Consider the following 20,401-nt stretch of genomic DNA (forward strand, 5'->3'; position numbering starts at 1 on the left):
TCTGCCTCACAGGGCGACATTGTGAATAAAATGAGGCCTCCCCAGGGATTCCTGTCCACACCTAGGGCAGGCGTTTGAGGAGTTATGCATTACTTAAGTTGTCTCTAATTTTCATCCTGCAGCGTGATTGATATTTTTATTTTACAAACGAGGAAACCAAATTGTTTGGAGCATGATGACGCTGCCTCCGCCTGCCACGGCCACACTGCTGTGGTTCCAGGAACCCTGGGGGACAGCTGAGTGAGGTCTCTCCTGGATCCCTGATTGTTTCACTTCCCCCAGATCCTCTGGCTGCAGCTTCTGGAAGACAGACTTCTCTTCCACCCTCTTCCTGAAACTACAGTCTCCTTCCTTCCCTCCCTTTGTGGCCTGAGTGCCAGATGCCAGAGATCTGTCAAACTGTGCCCTTCCCTGGACCAGCCTTGACTTGCCCTCTGGACCAGCAAGGTTCAGCACAGGTGTGTGTGTGGGGGGGAGGTAGGGAAAGGTGGGGTGCTCTGCCCACACCAGGCCTTCAGATCTGTCACTGGCCCAGGGGGACCCAAAAAGACAGTACGGCAATGCTTTTGGGCAGGACCGACTAGGCAATTTGCAGGCTTCAGTGCAAAATAAAAATGCAGGGCTTTTTGTAAAGAACATTAAGAATTTTATGACCATGACAACAGAGTATTAAACCAAGCATGGGTTCTTTTGAGCTTAGGACCCTGGGCTTGCCCTGTTGAATCCCACTTTGTGATTCTGCTAAATGGGCCTGGACCCTGGTCCACACCCCAGGATTCAACTTATTCCATGCTCTGGTCTGTTGAAGGAATATGATTGTCAGTGAAGTTAGGGGCCTGTGTGTGCTCAGGAATTGATTGGAAAGACTACGGTAGCCTGAGGACTTGTAGCCCTGCTGATCTAAGGCCCTGAGGTCAGGCTAACCTCAGAGGTGAGGCCTCTGTCATGTGGCCTCAGGCTCCAGGGCTATGGCCCAGCTACTGTGTCAGTTTGTGGCAGGGGGCCTGAGGGCTGGGGTGGGTGTTGGGGTGATAACAGGGAGATGAAGTGCCTAGGGAGCAGCTTGAAAGGTAAATGCAGGGCCAAGGGAGTCCTTGGAATCTGTTTTTTGGAGAAAAGAGGGAGATATGATCTCCAGGTTAGAATGCTACAGGTCAGAAATTCAGGCAGCTGGGGATAGTGTGTAAGACCTTTAGCCTGAATGGTCAGTGGCTTCCAGGGCTCTGGTAGGCATGTTCTGGTGTTTGCAGAAGGGATTTGGGGCCATGCCATCCCAGGAGCACCCCAGCTAGTGAAGAGGTATCTACTCTCTCTTCTTCAATAGGGACATCAGCATGCTGCTTGTTCAGGCAAAGCTCGGCTCCAGGCAGGAAAATCACAGGCTTTGGCATTAAGAGGGACCTGGGTCCTAATTCTGTCTCAGACACTTAGTAGTTATGTGACCTCAGACAATGTACTTAGCTTCTAAATCTTGGTTTCCCATTTCTAAAAGGGAACAGTCAGGGTACCTACCTCCTAAACTGGATGTAAGGATTAATAAAGCATAGAGCCAGAGTCCCTGCCTTATAGTAACATTCAATAAAATAGCTGATGTGAAGAGGTGGCATGGTTCGCGGGGATGACCATCCTGTTCCAACATGTGGGTGTGTGAGAGAGAATCAGAGTCTGTGATGTAGAAGCTCCTGGCACAGACCCTGGTGCCCAGAGGGCACACAGGTACCCTGTTGTTCCCCCTCCCTCTGGCTGTCCTCTCCATTCTGCACAGCACCTGGGCCTCCCTGGAGCCCCACAGTCTTTCACATTCCCCTGGACTGACAGCTCGGATCACCTGGCTCTCAGCCCAGCACACAGCCCCAAGCAGAAGGTCTTGAGCTTGAGTGGAGGCTGAGCTGTGCCCTGAGAGAGGCGCTGCCACCTGGAGACTCCGAGCAGACCCAGTGCGAGGGACAGTGGAGCTGGCTTATGCCCACTGACCCTGCCTTTGGGAAGACACCCAGCGTCTCTACCTGCTGCTCGTCCCAGGCCAGTGTAAACAACCATGTAACTTAGATCCCAAAAGGGGCTCCCAGATTTCTACTCCTTGGCCAACCCTTCAGATCCAAGTGGTCACCCTGTGGCCACACTCTTCCCTCCTTCCTTGTCTTCAATCCTAACTTTCCTTTCTTTACTCCTTTTAGTGTTTATTCCCCCCTTCCCACTCTTTAAAAAATTTTTTTCTTTTAGTTGTAGACAGACACAATACCTTTATTTTATTTGTTCATTTTTGATGTGGTGCTGAGGATTTACTGGCCCCCTACCATGCCACCAGATTACAAAACCCCGACTACCCTGCCCCCTCCCTTGCCTTCCCCCTTCCTGGCCTGATGTGCCCTGTACCTCCACTCTCCGCACTGCCCCTCCTAGGGCTCCCTCTTTGAGATCTCTAGAGGACACCACCTTTCTAACTAGAGGAGGGACTGCCTGCATTCCATTCTGCAGCAGAAGCCCAGGCCAGAGGGAGCCCCGAGCTCTTGCCTTCGACTATGGGATGCCCCCGCAGCCCTCCTGTTTGCTCTCCTCCGTGGCTGCGGAGGCAGCGGGCTCCTGGGTCCCCCCGTTGTTTATGTAATCCTTCCCTGCAGTAACAAGGTGTTTACTGTTGCACAAACACATTTTGGTTTAACGGCTGACAGTAAAACTGTCTGATAAAGTTTGATTTAGCGAAAGAAAGCAAAATAAATCTGGGGGCACAGAGAGCCGTAGGGAGGAGAGACTCCTAGGGCTTTATAGAAGGGGCAAGAGAGCCAGGGCCAGGAGAACCTTTCTTTCTGCCCCTCTTCCAAGGACACCCCCAAGAGCACCTCTTCAGGAAGGATGCTGATGAGTTGGTGAGCTCCTGGGGCTGGCATTTCCTCCCCGTATCTGGCAGTCTGGCTGCCTCCTTTGCCCAGTGAACGGCCTCCCTCTCCTACAACATCCGGTGCAGTTTGTTCCTCCCTTAAGGAGCCTCCACCGATTGCTTCAGCCCAGATAAAAGGAGCAGTGTGGCATGAAAGATCCCTGAACTAGGAGACCTGTGAGCGAGGTCTGGCTCTGGCATTTACCAGCAGCGTGGACCTAGGTGTGTGGTGTGGCCTTTAGGGTCACCAGTTCCCTGAGATGGAAGAGGGCGTGAGTGGAGTAAAAGATACAAAACACCTGGTTGTTGTTATTTTTCTTCTTCTTCTTCTTCTTTTTTAGACATATATGACAGCAGAGTGTATTTTGATCCAGCATACATACATGGAGTATAACTTTCCGATCTGGTGGTTGTACACGATGTGGAGTTATTCCTATTTGTGTATTCAAATGTGAATATAGGAATGTTCATTCTACTGTCTGTCCCATTCCTGCCCACTCCTGGCCCTTCCCCTCCCCAATCTGGAGAACCTTCACTATTCCATCCCTCTGGCCTATTGTGAGTCAACATCCACATATCAGAGAGAACATTTGGCCTTTGGTTTTTTTGGGGATTGGCTTATTTCACTTAGCATGATAGCCTCCAGTTCCATCCAAATGACATAATTTCACTCTTCTTTATGGCTGAGTAATAGTCCATTGTTTATATGCATCACATCTTCTTTATCCATTTATCTGTTGATTCCATAACTTAGCTATTGTGAATTTAGCTGCTACGAACGTTGATGTGGCCGCATCACTATAGTATGCTGATTTTAAGTCTTTTGGGTATATACTGAAGAGTCGGATAACTGGGTTAAATGGTGGTTCCTTTTCAAGTTTCCTGAGGAATCTCCATACTGCTTTCCATATTGGCTGCACCAATTTGCAGTGCCACCAGCAATGTATGAGTGTACCTTTTCCCCCACATCCTTACCAATATTTATTGTTACTTGTATTCTTGATAATTGCCATTCTGACTGGAGATGAAATCTCAGTGTACTTTTAATTTGCATTTCTCTAAATGCATTTCTCAAAAATATTGAACATTTTCATATATTTGTTGAGCATTTGTATTTATTCTTCTGTGAAGTGTCTGTTCAGTTCCTTTGCTCATTTATTGATTGGGTTATTTGCTTTTTTTTTTTAAACACCTGGTTCTTAATAAAATCCCACCCACACATAAGATAGTCCTTCCTTGCCTCCCCTGAAGCCTCAATAGGCAGGAAGGGCTTGTGTTCTCTAGTGTAGTCCACTTGCAAAGCAGGGCAGGGTGACTGTGTATTCTCACAGGTGAGTGGTGACTCAAGTCAGTTAAGTAAGTTGATCTTTCCTTTTCTATTCATTTCAGAGAACCGAAAAGCCCCCTCTTCAAAAAATATGAACTCCTAAATCATCAGAGGAAGGCAAATGAAAGAAATAATGAGACATCACTTTACAATGATTGGATGAGATGGTAGGAATTAGAAAGCTGGATCACACCTGTTAACACCAGGTGCTGACAGGGATGTGATAGTATAAAATGCTCATGAACGAGCATGGTGGCACTTTCTTGTAATCCGAGCAACTTGGGAGGCTGAGGCAGGAGGATCTCAAGTTCAAGGCCAGTCTCAACAACTGAGTGAGGCCCTGACTTGAAATAAAAAAAATAAAAAGGACTGGGGACTTAGCTCAGTGGTAAAGAGCTCCTGGGTTCAATCCCTAGTACCCAAAACAAAACAAAACAGAAGTACTGTGTCTTCCCTGTTCCCCAGTTGTGTCAACCAGACAAATGCCCTCACCTGTCTGAGCTTTGATTCCAATCTCTGTCCAAATGGAGATGATGTTGACAGTTCCTCTTTCCCAGATCCATTGTGAAGGTGAGAAGACACCATTGTCTCGAAGACACTCCATTAACTTCGAAGAGCCACATAATGCAACGGAGAAAGTGTAGGGAAAAGGATGTTGTAGGCTCAAACTGCAGTTTTCCCTTGGACTAGCTGTGGGACTTCAAATATCATGGTGTTTACTAGTCTCAGCTTTTAAATTCTGTAAAACAAGGAACAATAATGACAACCTCAGAGTTGTCATGAGTATCAATGACAATGCATGTTGACTGTAGGTGTTTAAAAGTTGGGAGGTTTGTATCTCCTCTCATTAATTTATCCAGTGAATACTCGTTGAATCCTGCCGTGGTCTGAATACTTGTGTAGCCCCCAAAATTCATACACTGAAATCCTAACTCTCTAAGGTGATAGTGTTAGGAGGCAGGGCAGTTGGGGAGGTCATAGAGTGGATTCCTCATAACTGGAATTAGTGCCCTTATAAGAGAGGGCCCCAGAGAGTGCCAAGCCCTGTCTATCAGCTAGAAAGAGACATTTATGAATAAAAAAGTGGGCCCTCATCAGATACTGAATTTATTGACACCTTGATCTTGGACTTCCCAGCCTTCAAAAGGGTGAGAAATAAATTTCTGTGGATTATAAACCACCCAGTGTATGAAACTTTGTGATACCAGCCTGCAAGTCCTAAGATAAATGCTTACATTGTGTCAGACAGGGGAAGAGAAAAGATTGAGGGAACTGTGATTTTCAGGTGGCAAAGAGAAGCCAAAGTAGGTGTATTAGTTATCTTTGGCTGAATAACAAATGACTCCCACATTTAGCAGTTAAAACAACAAAGGTTTATGGTCTCACCTGTTCCTGTGGGTTGGGAATTCAGAAACAGCATGGGTCTCTCAGAGGGCTGCCATCTAGGTGTTGCTTGGAGCTAGGGACTTGACTTGGGCGGGGTGAGGGTCCTGCCTCTACGTTTACTCTAGTGGCTATTGGCAGGATTCCATTCCCCTGCAGGCTACTGGCTGCCATGTGGACCTGTCGAAGTTCAGCTCGGCTTGTACGGAGGAAGCTCACTTCCTCCAGAGCAAGACATCATGCTCAAGAGGCAGCCAGTCTTGGTAACATAATCTTGGAAGTGATATCTCAACTCCTCTGCCTCATTCTGTTCATTAGAAACAAGTCACTAAATCCAGTTCTGGCTCAAGGGGGAGATCACAGAGTGGATACGACCGGACGGGGAGCCACCAGATGATCAGTTGATTGTAATTTTCCATTGTGTCTATTTGCCAAAGACTAGAGATGAGTGAGAAATTATTGGTTGAAGCCCAGAAGAGAACTCTGAACTTTATTTTCTAAGTGCAATCCAACTGCACTTTCTAGAAGGACTAGTGAAGGACTAGGAACTAATTATTTATGAATTTGTCCACCTGGGCCTAGATAACCTGGCTAATAAGGCCCTCTGGCTGTTCATTTTGGGTCTGTTTCAACTTTCAGAAAAAAAAAACGGCGTTTGTTTCCATGTGTGCTAGACCATGTAAAGCAATGTGCATATGTGCCTGTGTGTGATTGTGTTTGTTTTTATTTTCTAGGGTCTCTGCCTCTTGGGTTCTGCTCTTCCCTGGGCCTACAGACCCCTGGGTTCACCTTTCCTCTGCTCCCCCATGCACTTTGTCAGGAGGTCACGTGTGAGGAAACAAGCCCCACGTGGTTTTAATCATTTTGCTATAAAAGCTGAGCTGCTTGCGGCTTTGATCCAGGCTGAGCTGCAGGAGGAAGGGCTGGGGGCCGGGCTGGCCTGTCCATGGAGCTCTCTGCACACTGCTCCCACATCAGACGGCAGCCGTAAAATGGAGCACAGCTCATTAATTCTCCCTCTTAACCAGGGCACCTGACAAGAAGTGACTTTGAAAACCCGGGGAGGACGGATGGGCGGGCGGGTGGGCGGCTCTTGGTCTAGGCCAGGAACATCTGTTTCCAGGTCCCTGGCTGTTAAATTGACATCTTTTTATTTGAAAAAATTTCTTTTATTTCTCAACTTCCTGCAATTGGCAAGGTCTCTGGTGCCAGGGAATAGACTCTCAGGGCTTTGTGGGCGATATGATCCGAGTGGCCTCACTGTCCTGCCTGAATTACAAGTGCCACCGTGGGCAGCGTGGCCCTCTGTCAATTATTAAACCTGTGTTTGTGCAGAGAACATCAAACCCCATAAAAAAAGCAAAATGACCTTGAAATTAAAACCACTGTGGATGTCCGTGAGCCTCCATGTGAGAAATATTAGTGTTTCAGAGCTAGAAAATTCACTAGAAACCTAGCAATCGAGTTTCCTAACAAGAATGACCCAAACCTCTGCTGCCCGAAGCCTTCATCCTGGATGCTGAAATATGTATTGATGACCAGAGACCCAGGTTTGATCTTTAACCTTGAACTGGCAAAGGTCACTAGCAAAGGCTGATTTTGGCCCTTTTCAAGTTGAGAGCCCAGGTTCTTAGGGTAGGAGACTGGAAGTGATTTGTGGAGTTCTATTTATCTCACTTTGTCTTGGGAGCCTCTGGATTATCTTATGCTCCTGGCCATCCGATTCACATGCTTTATCCCTCATCTTTTAGGGTTTGCCATTATTGGGTGGCTCATTGTCAGCAGGACAGAGAGCAGTCAGTCAATCTTTGAGAAACAAGGACATATCTGAGCAAGATATGCAAGATCAGCAAGAAATAACTGAATCCGGCAATCCTCTGGTGTGCTCAAGCATGTGTGCATTTGCGTGGGACAAGAAGGCGTGAGTCCGAATGTTGGTGTAGGTAGGTGAGTGTGTTGGTGCTGTGGTGGGCGTCTGTTTCTCAAGCATGTGCCTAAGAAGTGAGTGAATGAGTGTAAGAAATATCTTTATCAGAGCCTTCATTCCTTATTGGTAAGTAAAAAGAATAAAATAGTACTACATTGGAGATTCTGTGAGATAGTTCATGTAGAGCAACCTCAGATGACCTGGCACAGGAACACTCCTTGTCACTTCTATCACTCCCACCTCTTCTCTCTCTCCACCCCTCCCCCCTTCTCTTCTTGGTACTGGAGATTGAATCCAGGGGCACTTAACAACTGGGCCACATCCCCAGCCATTTTTTATATTTTATTTAGAGACAGAGTCTCTCTGAGTTGCTTGGGGCCTCGCCAAGTTGCTGAGGCTGGCTTCGAACCCACGATCCTCCTACCTCGCCTCCCAAACCGCTGGGACCACCCCTTCTCTTAAATCCTGTCCTTCCATTATACCTTGATGGTTTTCCATTCTCCCCAGCTCTTTTGATCACATGATCCACTTCTAGAAGTCAGTTACCCCAGCCTCTTTGCCAGTGCTGCTCTGTACCATCTTTCCAGACCAGACAATTCAACCAGAGAGTCCCCAGATGGCTGAAATCAGTGGCATGTGACCCTGCCAATAAGGTTCACTTGATGGCAGAATCAGAGTATAGATATACATTCCTTGATTTTTCAGCCACTTAGGTGGAGAACTAGAGCAGGCGATTGACAGTAGGAAGGGAGCACTCAGATTGACCTCTCCCCTCTTTGGACTTGACTTGGAGTGAGGAAGGAAGTCCAGGGGCAGGTTGTCAGCTTACTACCAGCTTGGGGGCATCTAAGAAAGAAAGTCCATGTCCTGGTCACTTTGACTTTCCCATTTCAATTTGAATATATTAAAACGTAACATTCCAGCTGTGCAAATCCCCAGGCCATTGAAATAAAAGGTTTTTAACTTTAACCATTAAAGATTTAACTAGCCAATAAATCTAAGTATGTGGGGGGTTGTTACCAAACGTTTATTACATTGGTCTTGCTTTTAACTTAACAGCAAATGCCAAATATGGACTTCCATGAGAAAGACATTCCCTTATGGGCAAAACTGATGCCCGACCAAAAGCAAGGAAGAGATTTTGTCTCATTTCTTCTCAAATCTCTTTAGGAGTTGAAATGGCTGTATCAATTTTACAGACCAATTTGCTTGCTGCACAGAAGGCCTGTAACAGTCTCTAGTTGCCATGGTCAGAACAGGACTGATTAAATTCATCCAAAAGCCTACTTTCGGTTCGAGCATCTTGGCACCAACTTTTCCAGAACCAGATTCTATAAAACAGCAAAAGAGGGTATAGCTCTGGGTGAAGAAAATCGCAAGATCTTCTTTTTAGTACCTTCTGAATGAGTTGAGAAATCAGTGTTCTGGAACATACAGGTTAATTTACAAATTTTTTTTTTTTTTTAACCTTGAAGGCAAGCCATCTGCTCAGTAGTGAAATATGGCTTTTAATTTACACAAATGTAAAAGTATCATATTAACAATCATATTCACCATGGACTTTAAAAAAATGAATAGAAGCCAGATAAATCTTGGCCATTAAAAAAAAAATCACCAAAAAAAACTTACATGTTGAGTTATACCAGCCAACATGGGGACAGAGTCACATTCCAGATGCGCTCTTTTCCTGCCCATTGACAGCTCTCCAACCCACTCCAGCAGTAAAAAAAAGTCCTGAATTGGATTTTTTTTTTTTTTTCATCTGGCTTAGACCCTTTTTTGCCTGCATGGCCTGCTGGGTGAGTCCTCTGGGTTTCTTTCTTACAGAGCAAACCAGCGAGCCCTATTTGTGGGAATTACACAATAAATCCTGGCTTCTGCTCAGGAAAGCTCCCTCTAGAGCATTTTTTCACATCTAAATAGGAGGTGAATAAAGTTGATAAGCAGTTGTATTTTTTAAGTGAGTTTTTTTTAAGCTCAAAGATTTTTAGCTCTCTTACACCTTATCCTCTGCTCCCTAAATTATAAGCCAGAGTAGCATGGAATTGGTGAAGAAGTCACACAGCCAGTTCAAATTGCAAGGGACACTTGCATTTGTCTTTGTAATGACGACTGACCCTCGCCTCTCTGGCTTTGTTCCAGGAAAGGCTGGTTCCCAACTTCTCTCTTTCTGCTCACGATCCTCATCTTCTTCCATTCCCTCCATTCCACTGCAGCTGCCTGGAAGGAAGTACGGACCTCAGGGACAGCAAGTCTTCCCCTGGAGGTCTTTAGCTGTGTCCTTTGACACAGGCTTGGCAGGGAAGGGCTAAACTTGTTTTTTTTTTTTTTTTTTTTAAAGCTTCTTCAATGGATGGGGAAGTGGAAGTGCTGTTTTCAAACCTGAAAGAAATAGAGGGGAAGTTCTGGTTGATTTGTTTGGGATCTCGTTGGGAGGTAAATCCAGAAACTCCAAAGAGTGCTTTAAGCCTCTAAATAGCAGAGATCATCAACGCATGTGGGAGGCACCAGGCATCTCCTACCACCCTTTCTCTCGGGGTACTTCCAATTGGAGTTTGCTGTCCCTTTTGCTTTCTCTAATTGTCAAATTCTAGCCAACTAAGCTCAGGAGAGAGAGAGAGAGAGAAAGCAAGAGAGGGATTTCTCAACTGTTAGTAGAACGTTTGCTTCTGGAATGACATGTCACTTTGGAAGCAAATTTTTTTTTAATTTTTTAATTTTTAAATTTGTTTTACTTAGTTATACATGACAGTAGAATGCATTTTGACACATTGAATACAAGTGGAGCATAGCTTCTCCTTCCTCTGGCTGGACATGGTATAGAGTCATACAGGTAGTATAATCATACATGTTTATAAAGTAATAATGTCCATTTTATTCCAATGTCCTTCCCATCCCCACACCACTCTCCTCCCTTCACTCCCCTCTGCACAACTCAGAGTTCCTTCATTCTTCCCTACCCCCCATCCCATTATGGATTAGTATCCACTTATCAGAGAAATAATTCGGCCTTTGGTTTTTGGGTTTGGCTATTTTGCTTTGCATGATATTCTCCAGCTCCATCCATTTACCTGCAAATGCCATAATTTTGTTCTCCTTTAAGGCTGAGTAATATTCATTGTATAAGTGTACCACATTTTCTTTACCCATTCATCTGTCGAAGAGCATCTAGGTTGGTTCCCTAGTTTAGCTATTTTGAATTGAGCTGCTATAACATTGATTGGCTGTGTCACTGTAGTATGCTGATTTTAAGTCCTTTGGGTATAAACCAAGGAGTGGGAGAACTGGGTCAAATGTTGGCTTCATTCCAAGTTTTCTGAAGAATGTTCATACTGCTTTCCAGAGTGCTTGCACCAATTTGCAGTGCCACCAGCAGTGTACCTTTTCCCCAACATCCTCACCAACACTTATTGTTGCTTATAGTCTGGATAATTGTGACATTCTAACTAGAATGAGATGAAATCATAGTAGTTTTGATTTGGATTTTTCTAACTGCTAGAGATGATGAATATTTTTTCATATGTTTGTTGATCGATTGTATTTCTCCTGTGAAGTGTCTGTTCAGTTCCTTAGTCCATTTATTGATTGGGTTATTATTATTATTGTTATTATTATTATTATTATTGGTGTGCATGTTAAGTTTTTTGAGTTCTTTATGTATCCTGGAGATTAGTGCTCCATTTGAGGTGCATGTAGTAAAGATTTTTCTCCCAGTCTGTAGGCTCTCTCTTCATATTATTGATTGTTTCCTTTGCTGAGAAGAAGCTTTTTAGTTGGAATTCATCCCATTTATTGATTCTTGATTTTACTTCTTGCACTTTAAGAGTCTTGTTAAGGAAGTCAGTTCTTAAGTTGACGTAGTGGAGATTTGGTCCAACTTTTCCTTCTATTGGGCACAGGTTCTTTGTTCTAGTGCCTAAGTCTTTGATCTACTTTGAGTTGATTTTTTTGTGCAAGGTGAGTGATAGAAGTGTAATTTCATTTTGGAAGCAAAAATTTTATTTGAATACTTAGTATCTGTGTGATTTTACATGGCAGTCTCCTTTTTGGTGGGGGAATTCTTCCTCTCAGAAGATTACAGTGGCTTAGAAGATGTTCATGCATGGGCTGGGAGAACCTGCCTCCTGATGTGGCATGGCCTCAAACACTTTTCCTTGCTTCTTCTTTTCCTTTCATTTCTGAAACAATAGCCACTGAAAAAGATTGAAATGGGATTTGTGAGATTTAAAGGCCACTTTCCCTGCTTGGAACTCCACTTACCCATCCATCCATACATACATTAGCCCATTCATTCATTCAATAGATATCACTGGAAACTTTCTATATGTCTAACTCTCTGCCAGGTGTTTGGCTCAGTGCTATAGGCAGACCCAATGCTGGAGTAGACAGTTAAGCACTCTGGAAAAAGAAAGTGACCCTTGATGTGATCCCTAGGGATTGTGGAACCCTCCTCCCTGTAGAAGAATTTTGTGCAGGTGAGAGATCAGATCAGTCGTGACTCCTAGAGCTTTTTCCCTAGAGGTCCTGATGGTGCTACTTGAGATCTCCCCACCATCCAGAACCTCCAACTCCACGTCTGCTCCACTTTTATCTTGCACTTCTAGAGAAGGCAGATGATGTTGGCTCTGCCTCCCAGGTAGATTCCTCACTCTCTGCTCCTACCAGTACTGCCCCTGCTCACAACCCCAGCGGTGGTGTGGAAACCGAGCCTTCCCATTGCCCTCTTGATTCCTCTGCTGTCACCTTCTCCAGAACCCAACTATACCGTGAAATCCCTCCCTCCTGCATCTGCTCAATCTCTCCTCCCTACTAGGCTTTCTGAGGCTGGTCCCCAGCCCAGGGGCTTTCTCCTTCCAGGCTCAACATGGCTAAGCTGCGCCCTTGGACCCCATGGAGGTGATAGACTATCTGCATCACTGGGAGTGTCCCCCTCCTGCCATGACACAGCCTCAAACACTTTTCCTCCATTCTTCTTTTTCCTTTTCCCTTTTGAAAATAACCATTGAGAAATGTTGAAATGGACTTCGTGAGATTTAAGGGGTTTATTAGTTGTAAAAGCCTTGTTCCCTGTTTGGAGGGAGGGGAAACAGCCGCCTTCTTTTCACATTACGTCAATCCACAGGCGTCTGTAATTTACATTTTTTTTTTTCAACTCAAATGTTCAGAAATAATGGAAAGGCTGCTTGAAAAAAACAGATGAAATAAAAACTAGGGGAAATGTGTATTATACAAAAACCAGACCTGGGAGCCTGAGCGAGACACACCGATGACCTGGGGAGCTGATTAATGAGGCAACGGAAGGGAGCCCAGGTGAGCCTGGATGGCCGCTTCCTTCACAGGCACCCATGCCCAGGTGTGGCATCTCATTTCCCACTCACGGCCTCAAGGATGGTTTTCATTCAGAAAGTTTAGGACCATTGATGTTTCTGTCCTAAGAGAAAAGACTTCTGAGCCACGAAAATTGAGCAGATGGGGGAATGTGGAGACCGTGGGTTCCAGCCTTGGTTTCCCTAGGACCTCCCTAGGTCCTATCTTTTCAAGTCCAGACTTGCCTGATTTAGTCCTTTAATTTTTCCTCCTCTCTTTCTCTTTCTTTGCAAAAAAATTTTAAAAATTAAAAATAAAGAATAAATTTAAAAAAGGAAATGAAGGTCAGATGGTAAGACTATGGTTAGATGTATTAGTTTTGTTTTCTGACAGTCTTCTAACAGAATCACTTCATTGAAATCAATGAATTGGACCTGGTGATGCACACCTGTAATCCCAGATACTTGGGAGGCCGAGGCAGGAGGATTGAAAGTTCAAGGGTAAGTCTCGGCAACACAGTGAGGCCCCATCTCAAAACAAAAACAAAGACAAGTCCAAAATGACCTGACTCCTAGTTACAAAATAAATAGCTGTTTACAAAATAACCTTTATTCGATTTCTGCATAAGATTTTTTTCTATGTATTATGTCGCTATGTGCTGTGTTGTTTAGCATTCCTTTGGCAAATATTTTTAAGAGCATATCATAAGCCTAGGTTGGCATCGCACTTGTGGATCAAGAAGACCAAAACAGATATGGTCTATGCTGCCTATTTTGACAGGGACAGTAGATCAGAAAAAGCAGTCAGGGTAAAATGACATGGTCTCTGGTAGCAGAAATGCCAGGTATTACAGGCACCTGTGGGTGGGGAGGAGCAGGGATGAGGACTAGGAAAGACTCCTGGGGCCAAGGGACTTTTGGTGCCTGGAAGAAGTAGGAAGAGGATCTAGAGGGGATTCCAGGCACCCCGTAGACTATGCGCTTGGGCCGAGATGTCGAGGCTATGTGAATGCAAGGTGTGTTACTGTGACTGGCAGAAGCTGGACCTGGAGGGGTGGTCAGGGCCCCAACCATCAGGCTCTTTCTTAGGAGCTGAGACTTAATTCTGCAGGCAGTGGGAGGCCTCTGAAGGGCTTAAGCAGGGGGTTTGCATGCCTCTGAGTCACTTCCGTACAGTGATGGAGTTGGCTTTAGAAATCGTTTAATCCTGCTGTATCTTTTTTTTAGATGATGAAGTTGAGAGCTAGAGAGGTAAATATAACTACTCCTCTTACTACCATTGTTACCAGTTGTATTGGTCTGTGTTGTTAATATAGAGAAATAATCAAAGCTGGATAACTTTATAAAGAAAAGAGGTTTAATTAGCTCAGGGGTCTGGTGACTCAAGAGCCTACATCTGGGGATGCCCTTCTTGCCGGCAAAGCCCTGAGGTGTATCACATGGCAAGAGACGAGGAACAGGTGTGTGTGTCCCTTCTGGTGTTTCTCTTCTTAGAAAGCTGCTTCCTGATGACCTCATCAAATTTCATCCACCTCCCGAAAGGCCCCACCTCCAAACTCCCAGTTGGATTAAGCTTCACCAATTTCCATTTGTAACGCAGGGTTTAAACCCAGGCTTCCTACGACTGACCTGAGCCAGACAACCAGTTGCTGGATTACATATACTGCTGCCCAGCCTTTCTTGAAAGGTGTCCACATATCACCTCTTTTTCTGTTGACCCTGTCTCTGCTAATTCTGGGTACTCGATCGCCGTAGCAGACACCTCCATCTATGTCACTTTTATATCCTATTCTTCATCTACATCCTTGGATATATTTTAGGAAGATGGTAACACCCATGCATTGTCCATATTTTGAAGAGCACAAGAACTCTTACCCCAGAGAGCTGGAGGTGGGGAGGAGTTCTGAGCAGTGGGTTAAACAGCTGGTCCTGTACCTGTTGAGGCCAAGGACACTGGCTCAGGTGGCAGGGATAGCTGCTTCCAGCCCGTTTGTGACCTGGCCTGTCTCTCTTGAGGTCAGCAGTGCTCAGGGCCACAACCTCCCATGTTGGGCCACTGTAGGGCCAGCTGTCCATCCTGAGACTTGTCACCTTCGTGTTCTGCGGGTGCCCAGCCACTTGTCATTCCTTCCCGGCCCATGACCTCCTGGCCTGACCACATCTCAGCTAATTTCTGCAATTAGGGGGACTTGTTTTTAGAAGCCAAAACAGGAACTTTTCTGAATTAGCTTTTATGGTTCAGAGCCTTTAATTTGAGATTTAAAAAACATCATAGAGCACCAAAACCAAATAAACTGCAGCTAATGAAATTCACAGAAGTTCTCCGAGAGTGCTTCACTGCTGCTCCTGGATGATTTATTGACAGCTGGTTGTAAAAACAATCTTATTAAAGGTCATAATGTTGGGTAGAAAAAAAAAGCCCTTTAATTTATAGCATAATTAGGCTTCCTCCAATAGCTCTGCTGCCAGGGCTGTCACTTAGGGCTCCGAGGAAGCACTTGGTGTTTTTCATTATATCACTGAGAAGGAGCTCCATGCTCCTACAGGGCCCGCTCACTTGCTCTTTATGGCCCTTTTATTGCTGCTAAAATAGTCAAAACAGGGGGTTGATTAGGGTCCACTGATGCCTACTGATTATGGGAACACCTCTTGGAGGGGGAGGGAGAAAGTGTGAGGGGGGCTCTCGACTTTAGGACGTGCCTCCGACAGGAAGGGACAGGCTGTGAAACGTGCCAGGGAAGTGTGACTAGCTTCCAGTCTCTTCCCCAGACACCTGTGGATTGAAGGCTGACCCCAGGCAGGCGGGGCTGGGGTGATAAAAGGCGTGTGGAAGGTGCTAATACCTCAAGGAAGAGGACGATCCCAGGGCAGGATGTGTTTGCGAATAAGAACCTTAAAAATGCTAATGAGTCCCGAGGTGGAGAGCAAGCTCAAAGCCTGGTGGTGGGGGAAACCGCCCAAAGACTAGCAAGCCTGTCCTGAAGCCTTGCTGGAGGGAAGAGGGGACCAAGGATTGGTGGACTGTGGGATGTGTGTGTGGGGGACATGGGCAGATCCTGCCTTTCCTGGCTGAGTTGGTGTTGGAATGTGGTGTGGGCAGCACGGAAACTCCCATTCCCACAGGCATCTAGTGCTTATGCTGTGAAGGCACCTGGGAGGGTGGGGGTAGGGTCCTGCAGCGCCAGCAGGGCCTCTGGGATGACTGATGACGGCCCGACTTGACCAGATATCGTGGCAGGGAAAGTGGTGGGAGGCTCTGAAGTTATGCTGGTGTTGGGTCTGACCCTGGGCATGGCCTGGAATTTTCTCAGCACAGAAAAACTGTGGCGACTGGGGCGCCCTGGATCTGACCCCACCTCTCCATGGTCACCCTCTGCAGAGTGGCAGCCATTCTGTCACCCTCTTCCTCTCTTCCTCTTTACTCTCCCTCCCCTCCCCTCCTCCTTTTGGAAGTAAGTGTGCAAAAGGTTTATTGAGGACTAATATTGTGAAAAGAGGAGAAAGGGAGAGATTGGTGGGGACAAGGGGAGGGGACAAGACTGCCACGTAGATCTGACATTCTCCTGCCTCTCCTCACAAGGTCACAGGCTTCCTGTACTCACACTTGGGACAACCAGCAAAGATCAATGGGTGCTGTCGGACTATGTCTCCCTAGGGGGTGGATCTAGAGCTGAGCCAAGAACCTTGTCACAGAACCAGGCATTTTTCTGAGGGGTTCCCTTAGGTGTTCCCCACTCCAACTCCAGGGAGAGAGAGAGAGAGAGAGAGAGAGAGAGAGAGAGAGAGAGAGAGAGAGAGAACGCTTGCTTCTGGGGCAAAGTCCTAATCATGATATTTAAAATTCATGCAGTCACTGAGCACCTGCTATGTGCCAGGCACAGTACGGGAAGATGGGCTTACAGAAATGAAGTTCTGGGGCTGAGGCAGAGGAAGGGACATTATATAATGCATCATATTGCATCATAATAAATGCCACAGCTAGCTTTTCATAAAAGCTCAAGGAAAGTAACTGCCTAAGTGTGTGTTGTGACCTACATCTGCGTGTGTGACACTGAGGTGTCAGAGGGTGCATGAGAGTGTGAGTGCATGCTGTGTGTGTGTGTGGGGGGGGTGAATTCACTCAAGTGTGTAGCCTGTGACTGTCTACATCAGTGTGGTGGGTGCATATGAGTGTGTGGGTGAGAGAATCCCTGTGCAGGACTGTGTAGGTTGTATGTGATATCGTGGTTTGTGTGAGCACATGAGTATGTGCTGTGGGACTGGCCTTTGGGACATTTGCCAAAGGTGTGAGCACCCTGAAGAAAGGATGCATCTGCTGAAGCCCAGGGCCCAACACAGACCTAGTACAGGAGAGGACCAAGAGCCCTTCTGCCACCTCCCTCCCTCAGCATGCAGGAAGTAGAATCAGTATCAGACAAAGAAAGGGAGCAGAGTTTCTCCTCCTCCTCCTCCTCCTCCTCCTCCTCCTCCTCCTCCTCCTCCTCCTTCTCCTCCTCCTTCTTTTAAAGGGTTCTTCTGCATTTAGAGGGTAGAGAGGGATACATTCTTGAAATTATTAAATGCTGGTAATATCCTGCCCCTTTAAGTGAACCTGACTTAAGTCAAAGGTTGTAGTTTATTTTAATTTGCTTCCCCAAACTTTCAATACTTCCTAAATTTTCTTTCATTTTTTTTCCAATCTGAAAAATGAAAGATTATTCAAAAAGGAATATGATAGGGTCACTGGGAGGTGCATAAGATCACAATATGTTATATGTATGTATGAAAATGTCACAAAGAAACCCATTATTTTGCACAACTAATATGTGCTAATGATTATAATAAAAACACCAGATGATATCTTTTAAATATGTACAAATCTTATGACTCAATTAAAAAAAAAAAGGAATCTGAATTTTTCATACTAACTCAGCCTGTGAGAATGTAAACTCCAGGGATGGGGGGCATCCAGACCCAGACTCTTGCCTCCCCCTCCTGCCCCACCCCACTTTCCTGCCTGCTGTTTCTCCTTCTGGCCCTCAGTACTCCCCCTTCCCCACTGCCCTTGGGCTTTGTGTCTGGGTCTCTGTTATTTGTCTGTTTTCTTTGATTGACTGCCCCGTTGTGGAGTCACATTTCCAGACTGACCTCCGCCTTCTCCAAGGAACACATCGCTGAGACTCACCTCAGGGCCTCATGCTCTGAGCTAGGCTTGGGAGACCCCCATTTAACCTTCTCACATTCAGCCCGGTGTGTACCCTGTGGGCCCTAAGCAGGGAATTGGAATCAGGCTTTCAGGCTTGGGAGGAGTAGAAGTCCAAGTTACACATGTTGGATCTCTTTAAAAACCTAGCTTCTCCCTTTGGATTCTCTTATCTGTGACACAGCACCCCCTTCGTAGAAGCTGGCAATTATTCATCATTTGCCAACTGCAGATAATCCCATTTCCTGATGACTTCCTGCAGACCAGGGAGTGGGGAAGAAGAGCTTCTTAAGAACTTCCATCCCAGCCTGCTATTCATAGAAGAAATTACTGAAATAGTTCTCAGCTATGGACTTCCAAGGTCTGCTTTCTTCCAAAGAGATTTCTGCGTATTAAGCCTTTTAATAACAGCAGTAGTCTTCTATGAGATTTTAAACCCAAAGGACAATTGTTCAAAGCACATTTCAAACTACTAATTGCAGACAGCTGTGGTCCAGTCCACCAGATTGTGAGGCAGTTGTGACTCTCTCCCCAAAGATCTTTCCTTTCCATGTTTCCTCTGCCCTAGGGCAAGGCTGGTGTTGGAGTTACAGTTAGGGTCAAGAGCACAATAGGATTTACTGGAGTTGGGGTTGGGGTTTGGGTTATGTCAGTTATTTTATTTAGCATTAGTGTTGGGTAGTGAGGCCTGGGCTTGGATTCAGATTGTTGTGGGTGAGGGTGAGGTAAGATTTGGGTTTAGGTTGGATTAAGGTTCCTTACAGGGTTGGGGGTGGTACACGGTTGTTGCTGGTATTAGCATTAGGCCTGGGTCAGGGCTTTGCTGGACTCTTGGGAGCTTGTTGCTGGGTAACCTCCACATGAGGAGGCTATGCCACACCTCGATGTGCTCCCACTGGGCATGAGCTGTGGTCCTGCCACACAGTCTGGAGCTAAACGAGATGAGGGTGACCTGTTTTCCTCTCAAGGATGTTGGAATTCAGATGTCACAAGTGAACTCCATAGCAATCTCCTGGGAAGCCTGGCAAGACCCAACCTTTGGGTGCATCTCTTCTGGCTCCCTGAAGAACAGGTGGCAGGTGAAGGCAACAGTGGGTCCAGATGTTGATCTGTCCTCCTGCATGGCAGGAAGTTGGGACAGGACTATGGAACTCCAGTCCTAGGCCAGGAGACAGGGAGTGGAGTCCTCAAGCAACAGTGGCCAGAAGCAAACCCTGCCTTCCTTGGTCAGACTGACTATTTGCTCCCATTTCAAGCACTTTAAAGAAAGCCCCGGGTGTAGCAATACACGGATTCCAGTCCTCGTCCCCACAAGGAGACAGCGAGCAAACTTTCAGTGCCTTTCTAAGCTATTTCTGTGAAAGTGCATTAGCATTAGGCAGATCCAGAAAAAAGGCCCACATGCCCCAAACCCACTGACCAGCCACTGCAGACATTGTCCTGGGTCTGAATGCCATCCCCTTTTAGCCTGTGCTCTTGCCAAGCGCACCACACTCTGTATTCTAGTTTTATCAACATGGAACTCCAACCTGGCCACCTAGTCACTTTGTGGTTGTAGCTCACCAGCCTGGAAGGCCCCACCCTGTATCCAGAGAGGTCTCATCTTCCAAGAGGCAATCCCTGTGACATTGCCCTGCACTCATGGTTTATAGATTAAATGCAGGGATGGTGTACATGTTCATATACATATTCACCCTCTAGGCCCTAAATCTTGCACAAGAGCTGGAAGAGAATGGATGCAAAATCAATGTTGGCTGAAAGAAAGAAGAGCAAGGAAAGAGCAGGCCCTCAGGCTGATGGAGCTAGCTCATTTTCTGAAAACTTAGGTCATTTTATCAAGCCACCCTCAGCTTCTCCAGATTGTAAAAGCTTCTGCATTTTTTTATTTGCTCCTTTTCCCTTACCTGTATTAAATTCAGTAAACTTAACAAGTAACCATGTCGTGGGATTTGCAACACTGTTAATTATAGTATGACTGTGCCCTTGGAAGCTTAAAATACCTCTCACATCACTGACAAATAGAATGCACAGGCAAAGGGGGGATCTTTCCTGTTTCCTCTAGCAGTGCAATCTAGATTGTGTGGCTCCAACCTCCATGTTCTGACTGCTCTTTTCTATTGCTTCTTAAAATAGCTCTCACATTTAATTCTTCTATTTTCTTTCAGTTAATGTAATTTAAATCCTCATTTTTTTTTTTAGTTATAGTTATTTTTATGTGGGGCTGAGGATTGAACCCAGTGCCTCACACATGCTATGCGAGCGGAGCCACAATCCCAGCCCCAAATCCTCAGTTTTTGCACTTCCTTTTCTAGTGAGTTCTGAATGGATTTTCTTATGCAAATTCTATTCCTCTTCATCCTTCCTAGACATCACAGTCAGGGAGATCTTTGTGAAAAGG

This window comes from Spermophilus citellus, assembly GCF_964194105.1.
Source record: "Spermophilus citellus genome assembly, chromosome: 13".
Lineage (NCBI taxonomy): Eukaryota > Metazoa > Chordata > Mammalia > Rodentia > Sciuridae > Spermophilus > Spermophilus citellus.